Genomic DNA, 24,664 nt, shown 5'->3' on the forward strand with positions numbered 1-24,664 from the left:
TAATGACCTGGCTAGATGGTAGAGATACTGTATATACTGTAATGACCTGGCTAGATGGTAGAGATACTGTATATACTGTAATGACCTGGCTAGATGGTAGAGATACTGTATATACTGTAATGACCTGGCTAGATGGTAGAGATACTGTATATACTGTAATGGCCTGGCTAGATGGTAGAGATACTGTATATACTGTAATGGCCTGGCTAGATGGTAGAGATACTGTATATACTGTAATGACCTGGCTAGATGGTAGAGATACTGTATATACTGTAATGACCTGGCTAGATGGTAGAGATACTGTATATACTGTAATGGCCTGGCTAGATGGTAGAGATACTGTATATACTGTAATGACCTGGCTAGATGGTAGAGATACTGTATATACTGTAATGACCTGGCTAGATGGTAGAGATACTGTATATACTGTAATGACCTGGCTAGATGGTAGAGATACTGTATATACTGTAATGGCCTGGCTAGATGGTAGAGATACTGTATATACTGTAATGGCCTGGCTAGATGGTAGAGATACTGTATATACTGTAATGGCCTGGCTAGATGGTAGAGATACTGTATATACTGTAATGGCCTGGCTAGATGGTAGAGATACTGTATATACTGTAATGGCCTGGCTAGATGGTAGAGATACTGTATATACTGTAATGACCTGGCTAGATGGTAGAGATACTGTATATACTGTAATGGCCTGGCTAGATGGTAGAGATACTGTATATACTGTAATGACCTAGCTAGATGGTAGAGATACTGTATATACTGTAATGACCTGGCTAGATGGTAGAGATACTGTATATACTGTAATGGCCTGGCTAGATGGTAGAGATACTGTATATACTGTAATGGCCTGGCTAGATGGTAGAGATACTGTTTAAACCTTTGTGTGATTGTAGTCTGTTACTGTCTCCGGTTTCTTCTTCTGGTCACTGACGGTGGCAACAGTGAGGTGCATCGTGCTGAGGAAGCAAACACTTATTTATTTTACATCTGTACACTGTGAGTGTTGCTTTACCTCTCTCCATCACACCGTGAGTGTTGCTTTACCTCTCTCCATCACACTGTGAGTGTTGCATTACCTCGCTCCATCACACCGTGAGTGTTGTTTTACCACTCTCCATCACACTGTGAGTGTTGCTTTACCTCTCTCCATCACACTGTGAGTGTTGCTTTACCACTCTCCATCACACTGTGAGTGTTGCTTTACCTCTCTCAGCAGATATTTTGTTTTGCGCAGAGGAGGGCAGCTCCCCCCTTTGTTTGTTCACTATTCTGAGAAGGCTAGTGTTCTTTGCAATCGACTTGTCTGACAGGGAAACTGATGTGAAGAAGCTGTCCACAGTCACATTTCTGCATTTGCCCATGTAAGGCTCCACGTGACTCAAAACCACAGTCTCAGACAGTCTCAGACAGTCACCCGCTGGCCTGGTTTCATCTTTCCCCAGACATGGAAAGACCTTGAGCAAGTTGGTTTGGACATCTGTGGCTAACCAGAACTGAAGTCACATGCACCACGATCAGTTTCTATCTGGTTTCTATTGGCCGTTCATCCATTGACGACAGAATAGCAGATTTTAATTTGATTATGTTAATAGTTTTTGCTTAGTTGCCAGATCAATGCTGCTGCTGGAGTGGTCATGTGATTAAAACATGGACAACACGGATATTGTTGAAGAAAAATTGAACTTTGGAAATAAAGCTGCACCTCTTGAATGTTGAGAGTTATTTGATAAAGGTAAGTGTCAAGGAAACTGCAGAATATGCTCTTTCAGATACAGTACTATATAGAAACACAATGTTTAACCTGCAGAATCTGCTCTCTGATACAGTACTATATAGAAATCACAATGTTTAACCTGCAGAATCTGCTCTTTCAGATACAGTATTATATAGAAATCACAATGTTTAACCTGCAGAATCTGCTCTTTCAGATACAGTACTATATAGAAATCACAATGTTTAACCTGCAGAATCTGCTCTCTCAGATACAGTATTATATAGAAATCACAATGTTTTACCTGCAGAATCTGCTCTTTCAGATACAGTATTATATAGAAATCACAATGTTTAACCTGCAGAATATGCTCTTTCAGATACAGTACTATATAGAAATCACAATGTGTTACCTGCATGTGACTCTGAAGGAGGATTTGATAAAGAGATGCTCCTTTCACTGCATCTGTCAATTACAAGATGCTCACATCTCTTCATGTTCAATATGACAACTGATAGGCCTAATATTGTCACTCATCAGATTATTGTAAACGTAACCTTGTCTACAGGATAACTATTTTGATGTGTGAAATTAGTTTTGGTATAGTTTAGGAGTAGTGTCGATGGGCCAGCTGATCAGGATAACTCTTATCATGTGTGAAATTAGTTTTGGTATAGTTTAGGAGTAGTGTCGATGGGCCAGCTGATCAGGATAACTCTTATCATGTGTGAAATTAGTTTTGGTATAGTTTAGGAGTAGTGTCGATGGGCCAAATGATCAGGATAACTCTTATCATGTGTGAAATTAGTTTTGGTACAGTTTAGGAGTAGTGTCGATGGGCCAGCTGATCAGGATAACTCTTATCATGTGTGAAATTAGTTTTGGTATAGTTTAGGAGTAGTGTCGATGGGCCGGCTGTGAAGGTTGACTGCTATTGTTTGTTTCCCGCTCATCAACTTGGACAGAGTCCAGGACATGTTTTACATCACTCTAAAGGCCTACTGTAACTCATAGCATGTGTTCATTTCCTTACAATACATGTGATTAGTGTTCGAGTTCCAGTCAATAAAACAGACCCACAACAGTTTATTTGTGGAAAGTAAAACATAAAAGAGAATATTATTAACCCACAAGGGGGTGTGGTCAAATGATTTGCTGCTGATAAATAGGCAGAACACAAACTCATCATTACACTTTTGTCTTTCTACATTACATCAACCCCTTCATCCTTCTTATCATTCAGTTAGGCCTCATTTGGGGACGACAGGTAGTCTAGTGGTTAGAGTGGAGGGGCGGCAGGTAGCCTAGTGGTTAGAGTGTAGAGGCGGCAGGTAGCCTAGTGGTTAGAGTGTAGAGGCGGCAGGTAGCCTAGTGGTTAGAGTGTGAGGCGGCAGGTAGCCTAGTGGTTAGAGTGGAGGGGGGGGCAGGGAGCCTAGTGGTTAGAGTGGAGGGGGGGGCAGGGAGCCTAGTGGTTAGAGTGGAGGGCGGCAGGTAGCCTAGTGGTTAGAGTGGAGGGGCGGCAGGTAGCCTAGTGGTTAGAGTGGAGGGCGGCAGGTAGCCTAGTGGTTAGAGTGTAGGGGCAGCAGGTAGCCTAGTGGTTAGAGTGTAGAGGCGGCAGGTAGCCTAGTGGTTAGAGTGTAGAGGCGGCAGGTAGCCTAGTGGTTAGAGTGTTGAGGCGGCAGGTAGCCTAGTGGTTAGAGTGTAGAGGCGGCAGGTAGCCTAGTGGTTAGAGTGTAGAGGCGGCAGATAGTCTAGTGGTTAGAGTGTAGAGGCGGCAGGTAGCCTAGTGGTTAGAGTGTAGAGGCGGCAGGTAGTCTAGTGGTTAGAGTGTAGAGGTGGTAGGTAGCCTAGTGGTTAGAGTGTAGAGGCGGCAGGCAGCCTAGTGGTTAAAGTGTTGAGCCAGTACTTGAAAGGTTGCTGGATCGAATCCCTGAGCTGAGAAGGTAAAAATCTGTCGTTCTGCCCCTGAACAAGGCAGTTAACCCACTGTTCCTAGGCCGTCATTGAAAATAAGAATTTGTTCAAAAACTGATTTGCCTAGTTAAATAAAGGTAAAAACGTATATTATCATATAAGGTGCACAATTACGGCCCATTTATTCAGTGAGGAAAGGGAGACTCATTAGTGGCTGGCTGGGTACCAAGGTCCAACAGCACATTGTCTTGGTGGGCAGGTAGTAGGTGGGAAATAAACTGGTCAAAAGGATCTTTTCTCTTCTTGATTTCAAAATTCACACAAATGAGCAGTGTAAAATACAAACATTTAGGAGGAGCAGGACTGATTCTAGTGTTAAAAGTCAGGGAGCAGGTCTGATTCTAGTGTTAAAAGTCAGGGAGCAGGACTGATTCTAGTGTTAAAAGTCAGGGAGCAGGACTGATTCTAGTGTTAAAAGGCAAGTCCTGCACTTTTCAACCTCATATTCATCCTCTCCAGCACCAAAACAGTATCTATATTTCTGAAAACAGCACTTTTCACATTTCTATGATCTGTAGTTAAAAAAAAATGAGAAGAAAACTCTTTAAAAACTGTGATTTTCAAAACCTGCAATGAGTTTCTAGCCCAGTAGAGGGCATTTTATTGCTCCCCACACCACTGACAATCTAATTGTGTTTGAAAAATCACTGCTTTTAAAATGATTCAACTTTTGATGATGTCATCAGGTAGAACTTTTTAACTTCATATTTTTTCTACAAAACTTAGAAATGCACAATTTTCACATCTGATTTTATTTTATTTTTACGGCTGCATTATACCTTTTAAAAGTATTTTGTTTAAATATAATTTGCCTCCACAACAACTTGAATACCTGCATACTTTCACATACAAACCAGAGGAGGCTGGTGGAGGAGCAATATGAGGACAGGCTCAGTGTAAAGACTGGAATGGAATAAATGGAATTCATTTATTTATTCCATTTCAGCCATAAAAATGAACCCGTCCTCCTATAACACTTCCCACCAGCCTTTCCTCTGAAATGTCTCTGTTCTGTTAAAAGAGAAGTTGAGAATACTACATATTGTTTCTGTTGTATCTAAATGTATCTACATTAAACCACATGTTTTGTTCTTAAGACTGATGGGGAAGAGTGGGGTGTAAAGGATTTTGCAACACTACTGTAGTTGGCGCAACCTTGTGACTAAGTTAACATCCTGTTTGCAATACTTGGGGGGATTTCAATGTTATCTTTCAGCCTTCCCGAAACCAAAGACAAACTCTGTACAGGATCTGAATTGTATAACCTTTTGCATGAGAACTTTCCTGCCATGTAGGGAATTTAAAAATTGTAGTGTATTTGAGATTAATATAAAAAGGATTTTGAAGTTTGTAATATAGACTACTTCCTCTGCAAGAGCGTCAGAAAATATTTGATTTCCTGTGTTGTGTTGATTTGAAGGAAAGACAGACAGACTCTGGTAAGTCTAGGCTAATCATTATTATGTTTTTAAATATGCTTTATATAAACATTCAATAGACAGAGTAGGCTTGAGATATGATCCTTTATATTGCTGAACGACCTGATGGTCTCTGTAGGAAATGTTTTTAAATATCCTTTATATTGATGATGACCTGATGGTCTCTGTAGGAAATGTTTTTAAATATCCTTTATATTGATGATGACCTGATGGTCTCTGTAGGAAATGTTTAGATAATATCCTTTATATTGATGATGACTTGATGGTCTCTGTAGGAAATGTTTAGATAATATCCTTTATATTGATGATGACCTGATGGTCTCTGTAGGAAATGTTTAGATAATATCCTTTATATTGATGATGACCTGATGGTCTCTGTAGGAAATGTCTAGATAATATCCTTTATATTGCTGAACGACCTGATGGTCTCTGTAGGAAATGTTTAGATAATATCCTTTATATTGATGATGACCTGATGGTCTCTGTAGGAAATGTTTAGATAATATCCTTTATATTGATGATGACCTGATGGTCTCTGTAGGAAATGTTTAGATAATATCCTTTATATTGATGATGACCTGATGGTCTCCGTAGGAAATGTTTAGATAATATCCTTTATATTGATGATGACCTGATGGTCTCTGTAGGAAATGTTTAGATAATATCCTTTATATTGATGATGACCTGATGGTCTCTGTAGGAAATGTTTAGATAATATCCTTTATATTGATGATGACCTGATGGTCTCTGTAGGAAATGTTTAGATAATATCCTTTATATTGATGATGACCTGATGGTCTCTGTAGGAAATGTTTAGATAATATCCTTTATATTGATGATGACCTGATGGTCTCTGTAGGAAATGTTTAGATAATATCCTTTATATTGATGATGACCTGATGGTCTCTGTAGGTAATGTTTAGATAATATCCTTTATATTGATGATGACCTGATGGTCTCTGTAGGAAATGTTTAGATAATATCCTTTATATTGATGATGACCTGATGGTCTCTGTAGGAAATGTTTAGATAATATCCTTTATATTGATGATGACCTGATGGTCTCTGTAGGAAATGTTTAGATAATATCCTTTATATTGATGATGACCTGATGGTCTCTGTAGGAAATGTTTAGATAATATCCTTTATATTGATGATGACCTGATGGTCTCTGTAGGAAATGTTTAGATAATATCCTTTATATTGATGATGACCTGATGGTCTCTGTAGGAAATGTTTAGATAATATTGCTACATGCTCAGTTATTTAGAATGAAACTGATTTGAAGGTGATGAGTCCTGCTACTGGTAGCCTATGTGAACTCTGTCAGGACCACTTGTGGATCACGGCAGGGGTACAGGTGGGTCGAGGGATGACATTGCCAAAAACAAATGTTTTCAGTATTAACTTATTAAACGACTAAAACCAAATAGAAAGTATGTAGAAAAGATAATGGACTTTTTCAATTATAGCATATAATCTTTGATAATTTTCAATCAGCTGAATAAAAGCTAGACAATTAGGCCCCCACTGATGTTGTTATAATGTTAGAGCATCAGAACACAGGATTATCCATGTCAGATGGTTTGGTTTTCACCGTTCAACCCAACTCAAAAACACCTCCGTTGGTGGGTCACCAAGCACATCTGGGAACCCCTGCCTTAACGAAGAGTGACACATTATATTATTGTTATTATTATTATTATTATTATTATTATTATTATTGTTATTATTATTATTATTATTATTATTATTATTATTATTATTATTGTTATTATTATTAGTATTATTATTACTATTATTATTGTTATTATTATTATTATTATTATTGTTATTATTGTTATTATTGTTATTATTGTTATTATTATTATTATTGTTATTGTTATTGTTATTATTGTTATTATTATGATTATTATTATTATTATTATTATTATTGTTATTATTATTATTATTGTTATTATTATTATTATTATTATTATTATTGTTATTATTATTATTATTATTGTTATTATTATTATTATTGTTATTATTATTATTATTATTATTATTATTGTTATTATTATTGTTATTATTATTATTGTTATTATTATTATTATTATTATTATTATTGTTATTATTATTATTATTATGATTATTGTTATTATTATTGTTATTATTATTATTATTATTATTATTATTATTATTATTGTTATTATTATTATTATTATTATTATTGACACTAAACATGGAGATGAGGTGGCAAATATCAGTCAGGATTACATGTTCACGTGATGCATTAAATCACCTGACTGTTTGGATATGTCTGTTAGGAAATGTTTTATTTCTAAGAGAATGAATAAATGAGAACAATTTACATTCAATAATTAGTTGTCACTGTGTTAACCACAACCAACATGTTGGATCTCTGTTTAGGGGTCACTGCTCTAAAATGAGTGTCTCTGGGGAGAGAAAGGAGGGGGGCCCTGCCTCTAAAATGAGTCTCTCTGGGGAGAGAGAGGAGGGGGGGTCCTGCCTCTAAAATGAGTCTCTCTGGGGAGAGAGAGGAGGGGGACCCTGCCTCTAAAATGAGTGTCTCTGGGGAGAGAGAGGAGGGGGGGTCCTGCCTCTAAAATGAGTCTCTCTGGGGAGAGAGAGGAGGGGGACCCTGCCTCTAAAATGAGTGTCTCTGGGGAGAGAGAGGAGGGGGCCCTGCCTCTAAAATGAGTGTCTCTGGGGGACATGATACCAAAGCTAAGAGGTGAGCTGACTATTTTGTTCTAGATTTTAGATGTGTGTGTGAAAATGTGTTTTGTTGCTAAATGCTGTATATCCATTGTTTAACAGGAATGGAATGTTGGTATCCTGTATATTTGACTGGGATATGTGGTTGTCTCACCTAGATATCTTTAGATGAATGCACTTACAGATGCCATCTCTTAATTTGACCCAGTTTCTCACAGCAGGAAAACAGCAGCAAATGTGTTTGTTCGTGTGGATTGTAAATTGAGGGACATTTTTTATAGTGGTTGATCCATTTTTTTCCATCAAATAAAGTCTGACATTTTGAAGTGGAAATTACAAACGTTAAAAGCCTTTATAAAGCCTTGTAGTGGTTTAATAATTTCTTTAAAGAATAAAATTACATTTCGCAACATTTCTGAAAATGGATATTTAGCGTTTTGGAATGAAACACTTGTTTCCCCATCTGAGCTCAGAGTAGAAGAGAGATGTAATGTTTGTCTCTGTTGTGTTGAAGACCAATCAAGCAGGAGAGACCAGCCTCCCCTGTTCCCAGCTGTGTGTCCATGAAGAGTGACAAGTCTATGGGTCTACCTATACTGTTTAGAGAGGGAGACTTTTCTACTGAACAAAGGTAAGAAGAACTCATGGGTCATGGTCAGTGAGTTAAACAACACTGTCTCTAGTCATTTCTCCTCTCCCATTTTCACATTTCTTTTGGTTGTTTTCATAATCCATAGGCTAATATTTTAGTCCATTTTCATAGTCCTAAAACAATATTAAACAAACACAATATTCCCTCCCTGTGTGTGTGTGTGTGTGTGTGTGTGTGTGTGTGTGTGTGTGTGTGTGTGTGTGTGTGTGTGTGTGTGTGTGTGTGTGTGTGTGTGTGTGTGTGTGTGTGTGTGTGTGTGTGTGTGTGTGTGTGTGTGTGTGTGTACTCCCTGGATGAGGAGATGTAATCTCATGTTTTGTCCACAGAAACCAACAGGAGAGATCAGAGTCAGAGATTCTCAGTGGTCAGTCTTCCCAGAGTCATCAAACAGACCTGGACTCTATATTCAGTGTATGTGGTCCTGTTATGTACATTTGTTTTTGTTTATCTCAAGTAAAGTTGATCTGTCAATCATTCATTAATGTGTTAATGAGAAAGCATTTCTTCTCTTGATTAACTTATTTACTTTATTTATTTTAGTTGCTTGAAGAGAAAATGATGACATTTGTGAAGAACGAGCTGAAGATGTTCAAGAGGATTCTTAGTCCAGAACTCCCAGAAGGCTTTGAGAGTCAGAAGCTGGATAAGGAAGTGGTGGATGCTGAAGATGAGAAGCAGGAGAGCAGTGCCAGAGAGGGGGCTCTGAAGATCACACTGCACGTCCTGAGGAAAATGAACCAGAAGGAGCTTGCTGACACACTGGAGAAATGTAAGATCTGTCTGCCTCATGTTGAATGCAGTTTTATAACATTTAAAAGCTGTAGCTAAAGTACAGCTAAAGTAGCTGTGTAACTCAGTGATATTGTAGCAGCCTTAACACAACACCTAGTGACCTCATCAAGTAGCAGAAGGGATGTGTTGTGTTGATTAATTTAGAGAGAGAGAGAGACAGAGAGAGACAACATTAATAATACCACCAATAATACCAATAATAATATAATCAGTCACACCAGTCTGTAATGCATTATGAAAACATTTACACATGTATACTGTCGTGTCTTTGGGCACCATTAACTTGAAGACATGTTTATCAAAATAACTCCCTGTAATTATTATCACGCGATTAAACTGATTAATCTTTTAACTGTAATTAACTAGGAGATCGGGGCACCAAGGAAAATATTCAGAATACAAAGTTATATTTTTCCTAATATAACTTTCCTATATTATAACATTATATATTATATTATATTATAGTATAGGCCGATTATCTTCTGGTTTAAGAGAATAAATGATTATAATTTAAAATGTTATAACAGTCCTACAATACTGTAGGCATTAAAACAGACGTAATATTAATATCCTCTGTGCTATTTCTTCATTCAGATGAGCTTGCTGTGATTTGCCAACGTGAACTCAAATCTAATCTAAAGAAGAAGTTTCAATGTGTATTTGAGGGGATCGCTAAACAAGGAAACCCAACACTTCTCAATAAGATCTACACAGAGCTCTACATCACAGAGGGAGGAACAGGACAGGTCAATAATGAACATGAGCTGAGACAGATTGAGACAACAACCAGGAAACAAGCAAGACCAGAGACTGCAATCAAATGTAACGACATCTTCAAACCCTTAACTGGACAAGACAAACGTATCAGAACTGTGCTGACAAAGGGAGTCGCTGGCATTGGAAAAACAGTCTCTGTGCAGAAGTTCATTCTGGACTGGGCTGAAGGAAAAGCAAATCAGGATGTCCAATTTGTATTTTCATTCCCTTTTCGGGAGCTGAATTTGATGAAAGGGGACAAAAACACTTTGATTGAACTTCTCAATCACTTCTCAATGGAAACAAAACAATCAAGAATCTCCAACTACGACAAGTACAAAGTTCTGTTCGTCTTTGATGGTCTGGATGAGTGCCGACTGCCCCTAGACTTCCAGAAGAACAAGATCTGTTGTGACGTCACAGAGTCAACCTCAGTGGATGTTCTGCTGACAAATCTCATCAAGGGAAATCTGCTTCCCTCTGCTCTCCTCTGGATAACGACCCGACCTGCAGCAGCCAATAAGATCCCTTCAGGGTGTGTTGACCAGGTGACAGAGGTACGAGGGTTCAATGACCCACAGAAGGAGGAGTACTTCAGGAAGAGATTCAGTGATGAGGACCTGGCCAGCAGAATCATCTCACACATAAAGACATCAAGGAGCCTCCACATCATGTGCCACATTCCAGTCTTCTGTTGGATTTCTGCAACAGTCCTCGAACACATGCTGGAACATAAGAGAGAAGAGATGCCCAAGACTCTGACTGAGATGTACACACACCTTGTGGTGTTTCATACCAAACAGAAGAATGAAAAGTATCTTGGGAAAGAAGAGACAGATCCACACTGGAATAAAGAGAGCATTCTGTCACTGGGAAAACTGGCTTTTCAACAGCTAGTGAAGGGCAATCTGATTTTCTATGAAAAAGACCTGAAAGAGGCTGGCATTGATGTCAATGAAGCCTCAGTGTACTCAGGATTGTGCACACAGCTCTTTAAAGAGGAATGTGGGCTGTACCAGAACAAGGTGTACTGCTTTGTTCATCTGAGCATTCAGGAGTTTCTGGCTGCTGTATATGTGTTCCTCTCATTCATCAACAACAATGAGAATCTAATGGATGAACCTCAATCAATGTTCAGATACGTTTTCTCGCTGTTCAGAGACAAGCCTGAAGTTACTGAAGTTACTGTCTACAAGAGTGCCCTGGATAAAGCCTTACAAAGTGAGACAGGAAACCTGGACCTGTTCCTCCGCTTCCTTCTGGGCCTCTCACTGGAATCCAATCAGAAGCACTTACGAGGTCTACTGACAAAGACAAGAAGCAGCTCACAGAGCCATGAAGAAACAGTCAAGTACATCAAGAAGAAGATCAGGGAGAATCCTTCTCCAGAGAGGAGCATCAATATGTTCCACTGTCTGAATGAACTGAATGACCATTCTCTAGTGGAGGAGATCCAAAGCTACCTGAGATCAGGAAGTCTCTCAGAACCCAACCTGTCACCTGCACAGTGGTCAGCTCTGGCCTTTGTATTGCTGACTTCAGAAAAGGAGCTGGATGTGTTTGACCTGAAGAAATTCTCCAGATCAGAGGAAACTCTTCTGAGGCTGCTGCCAGTGGTCAAAGCCTCCAGAGCTGCTCTGTGAGTAAATAAAATGACATATAAGAAGTATTCATCAGGAAGAAATATTATGTTTAGAGAAAAATATGTATTATAATATGTATATTGAAAAACATATTGAATAAATGCATTGATGGAAGATGAATCTATGTGTTGTTTGGGAATATGAACCAAATGCATCTACCGTTGTCCTTCTATACTACTGGTGTTAAATTAACAGTGTGTTTGTGAAGTCATGATGATCTCGTTGCAGGCTGTCAGGCTGTGGAGTCACAAAGAAAGGCTGTGCTTCTCTGGTCTCAGCTCTGAAGTCAAACCCCTCACACCTGAGAGAGCTGGACCTGAGTAACAATGACCTGAAGGATTCAGGAGTGAAGCTGCTCTCTGCTGGACTGGAGGATCCACACTGTAAACTGGAGACGCTGAGGTCAGTATTCCTGTAGTTGGTCAACAAGTGATAACTGTTCACCAGATCCACATGTGTTTACCAGGCACACATAGTCCACACCATATGTGTTCTGACAGTGAAGCTTACAGTTTTAAATGTGGTGCTATGATCCAGCATTTTGGATTTGAGATAGAATGTTTCATATTAGGTGACAGTACAGAATGTCACCTTTTATTTTAGGGTATTTTCATACATAGCTGTGTTACTGTTAACCTCTATGGGACCGGCGGGACGAATTCGTCCCACCTACGTAACAGCCACTGCCATCCTGTGGCGCGATTTTCAAAATCTTCAAAATCATATTACTTCAATTTCTCAAACATATGACTATTTTACAGCCATTTAAAGATAAGACTCTCGTTAATCTAACCACACTGTCCGATTTCAAAAAGGCTTTACAACGAAAGCAAAACATTAGATTATGTCAGCAGAGTACCAAGCCAGAAATAATCAGACACCCATTTTTCAAGCCAGCATATAATGTCACCAAAACCCAGAAGACAGCTAAATGCAGCACTCACCTTTGATGATCTTCATCAGATGACAACCCTAGGACATTATGTTATACAATACATGCATGTTTTGTTCAATCAAGTTCATATTTATATCAAAAACCAGCTTTTTACATTAGCGTGTGACGTTCAGAACTAGCATACCCCCTGCAAACTTACGGGGAATTCGCTAACATTTTACTAAATTACTCACGATAAACGTTCACAAAAAGCATAACAATTATTTTAAGAATTATAGATACAGACCTCCTCTATGCACTCGATATGTCCGATTTTAAAATAGCTTTTTGGTGAAAGCACATTTTGCAATATTCTAAGTACATAACCCAGGCATCACGGGCTCGCTATTTAGACACCCGGCAAGTTTAGCACTCACCATAATCATATTTACTATTATAAAAATGTCATTACCTTTTGTTGTCTTCGTCAGAATGCACACCCAGGACGTCTACTTCAATAACAAATGTTGGTTTGGTCCAAAATAATCCATCGTTATATCCGAATAGCGGCGTTTTGTTCGATGCGTTCCAGACACTATCCGAAATAGTAAAGAAGTGTCGGCGCTTGGCGCAATTCCTGACAATAAAATTCAAAGTATTCAATTGCCGTACGTCGAAGCATGTCAACCGCTGTTTAAAATCAATTTTTACGTCATTTTTCTCGTAGAAAAGCGATAAAATTCCGACAGGGAATCTCCTTTTCGGCAAACAGAGGAAAAAAATCCCAAAGGCGGGGCGGTCGGGGTCACGCGCATAAGCTAGTGTCTCTTGATGGGCCACTTGAGAAAGGCGATAATGTGTTTCAGCCTGGGGCTGGAATGACGACATTCTCTTTTTTCCCGGGCTCTGAGAGCCTATGGACGACGTGGGAAGTGTCACGTTAGAGCAGAGATCCTTAGTAAATGATAGAGATGGCAAAGAAGTTCCAGAAATGGTCAGACAGGCCACTTCCAGTAAAGGAATCTCTCAGGTTTTGACCTGCCATTTGAGTTCTGTTATACTCACAGACACCATTCAAACAGTTTTAGAAAATTTAGGGTGTTTTCTATCCATATGTAATAAGTATATGCATATTCTAGTTACTGAGTAGGAGTGGTAACCAGATTAAATCGGGTATGTTTTTTATCCAGCCGTGTCAATGCTGCCCCCTAGCCCTAACAGGTTAAGAAAGGAAAGCACTTTATGTATTTAGTTCTCCCATTTGAAAAAGTTGTACATATTCGGACAAATTCACTTATATTGTATTAAAGTTGTCATAAGTTTAGTATTTAGTCCCATGATCCATGCCTGCAGTGATTACATCAATTGTGATTCTACAAACCTGTTGAATGCATTTGCAGTTTGTCTTGGTTGTGTTTTGGATGATGTTTTTCCTAATAGAAACTGAATGGTGAATAATGTCCTGTCATTTTGGAGTCACTTCACTTGTATTGTCAGTAAGAATAGAACATGTTTCTGAACACTTCTACATTCATGTGGATGCTACCATGATTATGAATAATCAGGAATGAATCATTAATGATGATGAATGAGAAATTTACAGAGGCACAAAGATCAGACCCCCTCTGTTATTGGTGTTATTCTGTATACTTCTGGCCCTTCTTTGGACACTGTGTTAACTAACCTCTAGACGAGCTTCAATGCCATACAGCTCTCCTTCCGTGGCCTCCAACTGCTCTTAAATACAAGTAAAACTAAATGCATGCTCTTCAACTGATCGCTGCCTGCACCTGCCTGCCTGTTCAGCATCACTACTCTGGACGGTTCTGACTTAGAATATGTGGACAACTACAAATACCTAGGTGTCTGGTTAGACTTTAAACTCTCCTTCCAGACTTATATTAAACATCTCCAATCCAAAATTAAATCTAGAATTGGCTTCCTATTTCGCAACATAGCATCCTTCACTCATGCTGCAAACATACCCTTATAAAACTGACCATCCTACCGATCCTCGACTTCGGCGATGTCATTTACAAAATAGCCTCCAATACCCTACTCAATAAATTAGATGCAGTCTATCACAGTGCCATCCGTTTTGTCTCAATCAGAAAGATTTGTCATGACGTTGGCCTCTTTGGGTACAGGAAGGACAGTTGACCCCCCTCCCCTTTGTACCATCCCCCAACCTACCTTCCCAACCACCCAGGCCCTGTGTGAAAGGGTTGTAAAAACTCTAAGAGGAGTCTCTGGCCACATGGCCCATAGAGAGACACAGGAAATTCTTCCAACTCACAGAATTGGGGAGCCAAGCGACATTTGTGTTCTGGAGAAGGTATGGAAGATTGGTGAAGAATCCAGCTACGAACTGGTCCGCTTGGTACAATTTTGTGATACTCAGAAGAGACAATATAGCCATATTACCATAAAACTGTTTATATAATAGCCTCAGCTTAAGACTTGCATCATAATGGTTGTATAAAATGTATTAATAAGGATAAAGCTATTTGTAATACATTGAGATGCTATGTACTGATGTTAATGTGATAGAATTGGATTTCTGTACCAAGCTTCACTCAGCCATCGGCACGCCCCCAAGGGACACAGACAGGACCAGGCGTCATTTCACAAGCCTGTTCAAGGGTCACTATAAAACCCACCCTGATTTACATTTCTTCAGACCAGGCCTCCACTCCATGGCCAATAGGTTTTACCATCCAATTCCTTTACTGAAAGTGAACCATACCATGTGGTTAACTTTTAGACTATTGATACCGACAGAATAAGAACAAGTCTTTGATATTAATTATTAGTCTGCAGCTAAGTAAATTATATCATCGAACGCGAAGACCAACGAAACATCCATTCTATAACAACATTAATGAATGTCGCTTTGAAAGATCCATTCTAACCGAGAGAGAGAGAGAGAGAGACAAAACTCTCCACAGAACGACGCTCCAACAAGGATCCCGACGACGACACATGAGCGTTAATATATATTGATTGCAATTGTTCCCGAATGAGCGAGCCTTCAATTGTCAATTGTTAATATTAATGAACTCTGTGTACATTCTCAGCTGACCGTTTATGACCCATTGTCTAACAGACCAGCCATGCCTGTTAGCCATTAGGGCACATTACTATACCAATCCTTTGTGACGATAATTACTGTTTGTATGTTTTCTGTTAACCTGTTGGGTCTAGGGGGCAGCATTTGCACGTCTGGATAAAAAAAATTTACCCGATTTAATCTGGTTACTAATCCTACCCAGTAACTAGAATATGCATATACTTATTATATATGGATAGAAAACACTCTAAAGTTTCTAAAACTGTTTGAATGGTGTCTGTGAGTATAACAGAACTCATTTGGCAGGCAAAACCCTGAGACATTTTCTGACAGGAAGTGGATACCTGATGTGTTGTATTGACTTTAAACCTATCCCATTGAAAAACACAGGGGCTTAGGAATATTTTGGCACTTCCTATTGCTTCCACTAGATGTCACCAGCCTTTACAAAGTGTTTTGAGTCTTCTGGAGGGAGATCTGACCGAACAAGAGCCATGGAACGATGATGTCCCATTAGACACCTGGCGCGTGAGTTCATGTTGGGTACCCTCGTTCCAATACGTTATAAAAGAGTATGCATTCGTCCACCTTGAATATTATTCATGTTCTGGTTAAAAAGGCCCTAATGATTTATGCTATACAACGTTTGACATGTTTGAACGAACGGAAATATATTTTTTCCCCTCGTTCATGACGAGAAGTCCGGCTGGCTTACATCATGTGCTAACGAGATGGAGATTTTTGGACATAAATGATGAGCTTTTTTGAACAAAACTACATTCGTTATGGACCTGTGATACCTGGAAGTGACATCTGATGAAGAGAATCAAAGGTAATGGATTATTTACATAGTATTTTCGATTTTAGATCTCCCCAACATGACGTCTAGTCTGTATCGCAGCGCGTATTTTTCTGGGCGCAGTGCTCAGATTATTGCAAAGTGTGATTTCCCAGTAAGGTTATTTTTAAATCTGGCAAGTTGATTGAGTTCAAGAGATGTAAATCTATAATTCTTTAAATGACAATATAATATTTTACCAATGTTTTCTAATTTTAATTATTTAATTTGTGACGCTGACTTGACTGCCGGTTATTGGAGGGAAACGATTTCCTCAACATCAATGCCATAGTAAAACGCTGTTTTTGGATATAAATATGAACTTGATAGAACTAAAAATGCATGCATTGTCTAACATAATGTCCTAGGAGTGTCATCTGATGGAGATTGTAAAAGGTTAGTGCATCATTTTAGCTGGTTTTATGGTTTTGGTGACCCTGTCTTTGACTTGACAAAACATTACACACAACTCTTGTAAATGTACTGTCCTAACATACTCTAAATTTATGCTTTCGCCGTAAAACCTTTTTGAAATCGTAAAACGTGGTTAGATTAAGGAGATGTTTATCTTTCAAATGGTGTAAAATAGTTGTATTTTTGAAAAATGTGAATTTTGACATTTATTTGGATTCAAATTTGCCGCTCTTGAAATGCACCTGCTGTTGATGGAGTGCACCACGGGTGGCACGCTAGCGTCCCACCTAGCCCCAAGAGGTTAATGATTTAGCAATGTAAGCAACCAGACAGCAGACAACTTGTGACCACTGTGAAACTGATAACAGGAAGAAGGTCTCCCCCACCCAGGGAGGGGAGAAACCTTTAGGCTTGCAGTAGATTATGTAACATGGGGCAGGATATGATAAGCAATGTATGAGATGGAGAAGACTTGTAAATAAGCATTGACAGTGTTAAAGAAGAGGAGGAGCATTTGTAAGGGGTATGACATATGGTATGACCAAATGTCAGGTATAAAAGGCTGTGTACATTGTATGATATTCAGAGCTCTCGTAAATAAACATTCTGACCAATTGTAGGCTGGCTCTCCGTCTGCTTCATTCAACCAGAATCTTACACCCTCTGGGGGGCAGACTGAGTAGTTTAATTGAAGTTCGGTTTATGAACATTGGGAACAGAATTCCCATGACAATTTGGTCCTTCAAGCCGGATTCCAACATCTGTCCCTGTCTTCCTAAGGTAACACGCCGAAAACTGTGTTGGGGCGGGTCATTGACTCGTAAATTGTCCTGTCCCCTGAAATTGGGGTTCCATATCAGGCCGGTAAATTTCTAAGGTCGACAGAGACGGTGACGGAATCCAACCTACATTGCTTTTCCCAGCCTACAAGACAAAGGTCAGTAAATCTTTATTTACGCGGATTTGGGGGAATAATACCTGTATGATTGCATGTAGTGGATAAGGGAGTTAGTGTAGTCTAGGTGTTAAATGCCGAAATATCCGTTGGGGCATACTAACCTGGTGACCTGTCTTTAGAATATTGTGTGGAGAACCCTGATATAGGTAGTATTCTATGCAATTGGAAGAGAGGAATTGGGTGTAGAGCCATCCTAGGCAAGGTGTGGGGGTTCTGTAATGACCCTAGGTATCTGTGGCCACTACCAATGTAAACTATCTAATGTTGAGACCTAAAGGTTAAACTGGTCGATATACATTAGGCAAGCTAATGCGCTTAGATCTAAAGGATAACTGATCTAGATTATATTAGCGGGGAGGGTAGTCGAGATCTAACAGGGCGCAAAAATTGGTCTGACTATTCTATGGAAGGAGGAAGCACACACACATAGATTGTGAGAAGTGAAAAGCACATACACAGAGATCGTATGCATAGAGTGTGAGCACCCACACAGAGAGGAGTGATAAACACATATATTGTGATACACATAGAAGGTTTAAATGGAAACAGAGTAAAAGTATATATACATAGATTAAAGATAATAACAGATTATAGAAACACGCATAGATTGTGCAGCCTAATAATAAATAGTTATTGAATAACCATGGGTGGCAAACCCTCAAAGGAGGTGCAGGAATTAACTGGAGATGAGCAGTATATTGAGTTAAATGTTATAAAATAAATATTTATTTCAGTCCGATGTGGAGAAGGAAGTATGAATCTGATGGAAGTTTGGACATAGAAAAGTCGGGACTAATGATAAGAAAGATACATAAGGTATGTGGGGACAAGACAGGGGAACAGCAGGTCGAGGGTTAGACATAGCCAGGGTGTGGCTGTCTGAAGCCCGGAGAAGAAGGTGAGAAGGCAAGTGTAGAGAAAGAGAGAGAGAAAGTTGAACAAGGATATCAGCAGCGAAAAAATGATGTGCGTGTGAGATAGGTTTACTGACCAGTTAAAAGTAACTTGTCTATGTGTGAGACCTAATAACTTATCAAAAGTCACAATAGTAATTATTCCTAAATTCTGAGAAGGGGAAAAAGAGACAGAAACAACGAGGAAGAGAGCAGAGGGTGAAAAGAAAAAGGAAGTTACTAAGAAAGTTGCAAAGTTGGTTTGGCAATTTACATGTTACTTTTAAGTCTTGGACATTTCATAATTGTGAAGCCGAAAGAGAAGAGAAAGTTGAAAAGTTGGTTTTACTCTTACGATAGAGGAAAGGCAGAACGTTGTTGGAGTAGAGGTGATATATTTTTTTAGATTGTTTAGTTAACAATAGTGAATTTGAGCAGGAAGTAATGTATTCTAACATTATAATCTGTTTCCATTACGGGGAACAATGTCAGGTCAGTAAACTGAATTGCAGGTTGAGTTAATTTTTATTTTACAGGGACGGTGCACATTAATCACAGTAGTGTGTGTCTAATGGCAGGGTATTCCAGAAAGGGGAAGCTCTTACACTGAAAGCAGATTGACTTAACATCTATGATAGGGCGTGGCGCGAATTACAAACTCCTCAAAAATCCCAAAACGTCCATTGTTCAAACATATGACTATTTTAAAGACAAGACTCTCCTTTATCTAACCACATTGTCCGATTTCAAAAAGGCTTTACAACGAAAGCAAAACATTAGATTATGTCAGGAGACTACCCAGCCAGAAATAATCACACACTCATTTTTCAAGCCAGCATATAATGTCACAAAAACCAAAACTACAGCTAAATGCAGCACTAACCTTTGATGATCTTCATCAGATGACACTCCTAGGACATTATGTTATACAATACATGCATGTTTTGTTCAATCAAGTTCATATTTATATCAAAAAACAGCTTTTTACATTAGCAAGTGACGTTCAGAACTAGCATACCCACCGAAAGTTCCGGTGAATTTACTAAATTACTCACGATAAACGTTCACAAAAAACATAACAATTATTTTAAGATTTATAGATACAGAACTCCTTTATGCAATAGCTATGTCAGATTTTAAAATAGCTTTACGGTGAAAGCACATTTTGCAATATTCTGAGTAGATAGCCCGGCCATCATGGCTAGCTATTTTGACACCCACCAAGTTTGGCACTCACCAAACTCAGATTTACTATAAGAAAAATGGGATTACTTTTGGTGTTCTTCGTCAGAATGCACTCCCAGGACTTCTTCTTCACCAACAAATGTTGGTTTGGTTCAAAATAATCCATAGTTATCCAAATAGCTGCGTTCGTTCTTGCGTTCAAGACACTATCCGAAGGGTGACGCGCCGCAACATATCGTGACAAAAAAATTCTAAATATTCCATTACCGTACTTCGAAGCATGTCAAATGCTGTTTAAAATCAATTTTTATGTGATGTTTCTCGTAAAATAGCGATAATATTCCAAGCGGGCGACGTTGTTTTCGATCAAAGACTGAAAATGTAAAATGGACTCTTCATGTGCATGCGTGCGCCCATTTCATTGTTCTCAGATCGACCACTATCCAAATGTGCAACTGTTTTTCAGCCAGGGACTGCAGAGTCATCATTCAACGTTCTGGCGCCTTCTGAGAGCCTATGGGAGTCTTAGAAAATGTCACGTTACAGCAGGGATCCTCTGTTTTCGATAAAGAGGCTATAGAAGGCCAAGATATGGTCAGAGAGGGCACTTCCTGTATAGAATCTTCTCAGGTTTTGGCCTGCCATATGAGTTCTGTTATACTCACAGACACCATTCCAACAGTTTTAGAAACTTTAGGGTGTTTTCTATCCAAATCAAACAATTATATGCATATTCTAGTTTCTGGGCAGGAGTAATAACCAGATTAAATCGGGAACGTTTGTTATCCGTCCGTGAAAATTCTGCCCCCTATCCTAAACAGGTTAACCTGTTAGGGCTAGGGGGCAGTATTGACACGGCTGGATAAAAAAACATACCCGATTTAATCTGGTTACCACTCCTACCCAGTAACTAGAATATGCATATACTTATTACATATGGATAGAAAACACCCTAAATTTTCTAAAACTGTTTGAATGGTGTCTGTGAGTATAACAGAACTCATTTGGCAGGCAAAACCCTGAGACATTTTCTGACAGGAAGTGGATACCTGATGTGTTGTATTACCTTTAAACCTATCCCATTGAAAAACACAGGGGCTGAGGAATATTTTGGCACTTCCTATTGCTTCCACTAGATGTCACCAGCCTTTACAAAGTGTTTTGAGTCTTCTGGAGGGAGATCTGACCGAACAAGAGCCATGGAACGATGATGGCCCATTAGACACCTGGCGCGCGAGTTCATGTTGGGTACCCTCGTTCCAATACGTTATAAAAGAGTATGCATTCGTCCACCTTGAATATTATTCATGTTCTGGTTAAAAAGGCCCTAATGATTTATGCTATACAACGTTTGACATGTTTGAACGAACGTAAATATATTTTTTCCCCTCGTTCATGACGAGAAGTCCGGCTGGCTTAGATCATGTGCTAACAAGACAGAGATTTTTGGACATAAATGATGAGCTTTTTTGAACAAAACTACATTCGTTATGGACCTGTGATACCTGGAAGTGACATCTGATGAAGAGAATCAAAGGTAATGGATTATTTACATAGTATTTTCGATTTTAGATCTCCCCAACATGACGTCTAGTCTGTATCGCAACGCGTATTTTTCTGGGCGCAGTGCTCAGATTATTGCAAAGTGTGATTTCCCAGTAAGGTTATTTTTAAATCTGGCAAGTTGATTGCGTTCAAGAGATGTAAATCTATAATTCTTTAAATGACAATATAATATTTTACCAATGTTTTCTAATTTTAATTATTTAATTTGTGACGCTGACTTGACTGCCGGTTATTGGAGGGAAACGATTTCCTGAACATCAATGCCATAGTAAAACGCTGTTTTTGGATATAAATATGAACTTGATAGAACTAAAAATGCATGCATTGTCTAACATAATGTCCTAGGAGTGTCATCTGATGGAGATTGTAAAAGGTTAGTGCATCATTTTAGCTGGTTTTATGGTTTTGGTGACCCTGTCTTTGAATTGACAAAACATTACACACAACTCTTGTAAATGTACTGTCCTAACATACTCTAAATTTATGCTTTCGCCGTAAAACCTTTTTGAAATCGTAAAACGTGGTTAGATTAAGGAGATGTTTATCTTTCAAAGGGTGTAAAATAGTTGTATGTTTGAAAAATTTGAATTTTGACATTTATTTGGATTCAAATTTGCCGCTCTTGAAATGCACCTGCTGTTGATGGAGTGCACCACGGGTGGGACGCTAGCGTCCCACCTAGCCCATAGAGGTTAAACCGCAGCCATCGACACAGCAGTTCTTAAAAGAGGAAGTAAACATAGACAAAGCTATATTAAAATTGTCAGTCTAGAGCACCAGTGAAAGGGATTTCGAAATGGGAGAAGTTAGGAGCAATTTATATAAGGACGGTATTTGGTATCATGATAAGTTACCAATACTACCTAAGTCATTGTTTAGAGATGCGGCAAGATTGACACATGGGCAGAGCCATGTGTCAACAGGGGGGATAGTAGAGCAGGTTCGGAAACACTTTGTGGCCTATTGGATAACGAACTACTTAAAAAATTTTTTTTTATAATAGATAAGTATATTAAATGGGAAGAAGCGGTCCCAACTTACTGGGTGGACACGATTAGGGTAGTTGGTTTACTAGGATCTATCTCTTTAAATTATGGATTACATTTTAGCTGATCAGGTAAACCATATAGAATGCCAGAGTTAGGGAGGCCAGAACAGGTAGACATAGAAGTTGAAGATATACTAACAGAACACATGGTTAACCAAACCCGTATGTCCGAGACTTTGTGTCCAACAAGTGAATTACAGGGGAAGATGATTCACTCAATCCAACCAGGAGACTGGGTGTGGATCCAGTCCCTGAGGAGAAGAGAACTGGAAGCAGCCACGGTGGGAGGGCCCATACCAAGTGTTCCTGGTAATAGCCTTCGTGGTGAGAATAGCTGAAAGAGCTACCTGGGTTCATATCACATATTGCGGGAGGGTAAGACACACTGACACTGTCGAACAATCACAGAGTTAGGAGAAGAACCGAATACCAATAAGGTTCAGGGGTTACCTCTCTAACAAAGATTCCCTAACCCGCCCGATCCTCACTGTGTGCGTTCATAGAAGTGAAAGTGTGGGTTGGCCTCTAGCCAGTGATATATTCACCGGGAGGGGGTGGGGCTTTACAGGGGTACTGGTCAGTCTGAGCTGTCTGATTGTGGGAGCCATATTCCTAATACACCATGAACCACTCGAGAAGTCAGAAAGTGGTAACTTGACCCATAGTGTAGAAGATGAGGAGTTTTTATGGCCTAGGTACAAAAGGTCACTCGATCTGGATAAAAAGGAAGTGAGAGTAGAGTTAGGGAAGGATGTCTCAATAGAGTTCTATGCAGACCAAATGGGGTCCCTAACCTCCTGGCAGTCTAGGACTCGGACTTCATGGGGAAGATATCTGTGTAGATCCCGGTGTAACTCATGGAATCAGGTCATAGCTCACACAGAGAGAGAAGGCTATGTCAATCCACACACCCAATATAGAAACAGATGGAGTATAGTGAAGGCCAGGGTTTTTGACTGCAATCCAGAGCAAGGGAAGTATTGCTTGAAGATAGGAATGACCATTAAAAGCATAAAGAAAGAGGATTTAGGATTATGGTATGTTGGCCTTGACCAGACCATTGTCGACACTGCGGTACCATTCCGAGTAGTAGAGGTTAGGACAGGAGATAGTTCTACCGCCAGCCAGAATACCAGTAGTACCCCTGATAAAACGGACATTACCCGTGTAGTCATCCAGAGCCAAGGACCGGTGAGAATAGTTCAGACGAAAGACCTTAACCTCTTGGGGCTAGGTGGGACGCTAGCGTGCCACCTGTGGTGCACTCCATCAACAGCAGGTGCATTTCAAGAGCGGCAAATTTGAATCCAAATAAATGTCAAAATTCAAATTTTTCAAAAATACAACTATGTTACACCATTTGAAAGATAAACATCTCCTTAATCTAACCACGTTTTACGATTTCAAAAAGGTTTTACGGCGAAAGCATAAATTTAGAGTATGTTAGGACAGTACATTTACAAGAGTTGTGTGTAATGTTTTGTCAAGTCAAAGACAGGGTCACCAAAACCATAAAACCAGCTAAAATGATACACTAACCTTTTACAATCTCCATCAGATGACACTCCTAGGACATTATGTTAGACAATGCATGCATTTTTAGTTCTATCAAGTTCATATTTATATACAAAAACAGCGTTTTACTATGGCATTGATGTTGAGGAAATCGTTTCCCTCCAATAACCGGCAGTCAAGTCAGCGTCACAAATTAAATAATTAAAATTAGAAAACATTGGTAAAATATTATATTGTCATTTAAAGAATTATAGATTTACATCTTTTGAACGCAATCAACTTGCCAGATTTAAAAATAACCTTACTGGGAAATCACACTTTGCAATAATCTGAGCACTGTGCCCAGAAAAATACGCGTTGCGATACAGACTAGACGTCATGTTGGGGAGATCTAAAATCGAAAATACTATGTAAATAATCCATTACCTTTGATTCTCTTCATCAGATGTCACTTCCAGGTATCACAGGTCCATAACGAATGTAGTTTTGTTCAAAAAAGCTCATCATTTATGTCCAAAAATCTCCGTCTCGTTAGCACATGATGTAAGCCAGCCGGACTTCTCGTCATGAACGAGGGAAAAAATATATTTCCGTTCG

General features: G+C 39.1%; 1 long non-coding RNA gene across 1 annotated transcript; it reads left to right on the forward strand.

Annotated features, from left to right (window-relative positions):
* Positions 1-7,824: 7,824 nt before the first annotated feature.
* On the forward strand, positions 7,825-8,906 carry LOC123733404 (uncharacterized). The gene is made up of 3 exons (XR_006763767.1): positions 7,825-7,879; positions 8,378-8,494; positions 8,842-8,906. It is a non-coding gene; the product is annotated as an uncharacterized lncRNA (long non-coding RNA).
* The last annotated feature ends 15,758 nt before the right edge of the window (positions 8,907-24,664 follow it).

Source organism: Salmo salar, unplaced genomic scaffold (assembly GCF_905237065.1).
Source record: "Salmo salar unplaced genomic scaffold, Ssal_v3.1, whole genome shotgun sequence".
NCBI classification, from domain to species: domain Eukaryota; kingdom Metazoa; phylum Chordata; class Actinopteri; order Salmoniformes; family Salmonidae; genus Salmo; species Salmo salar.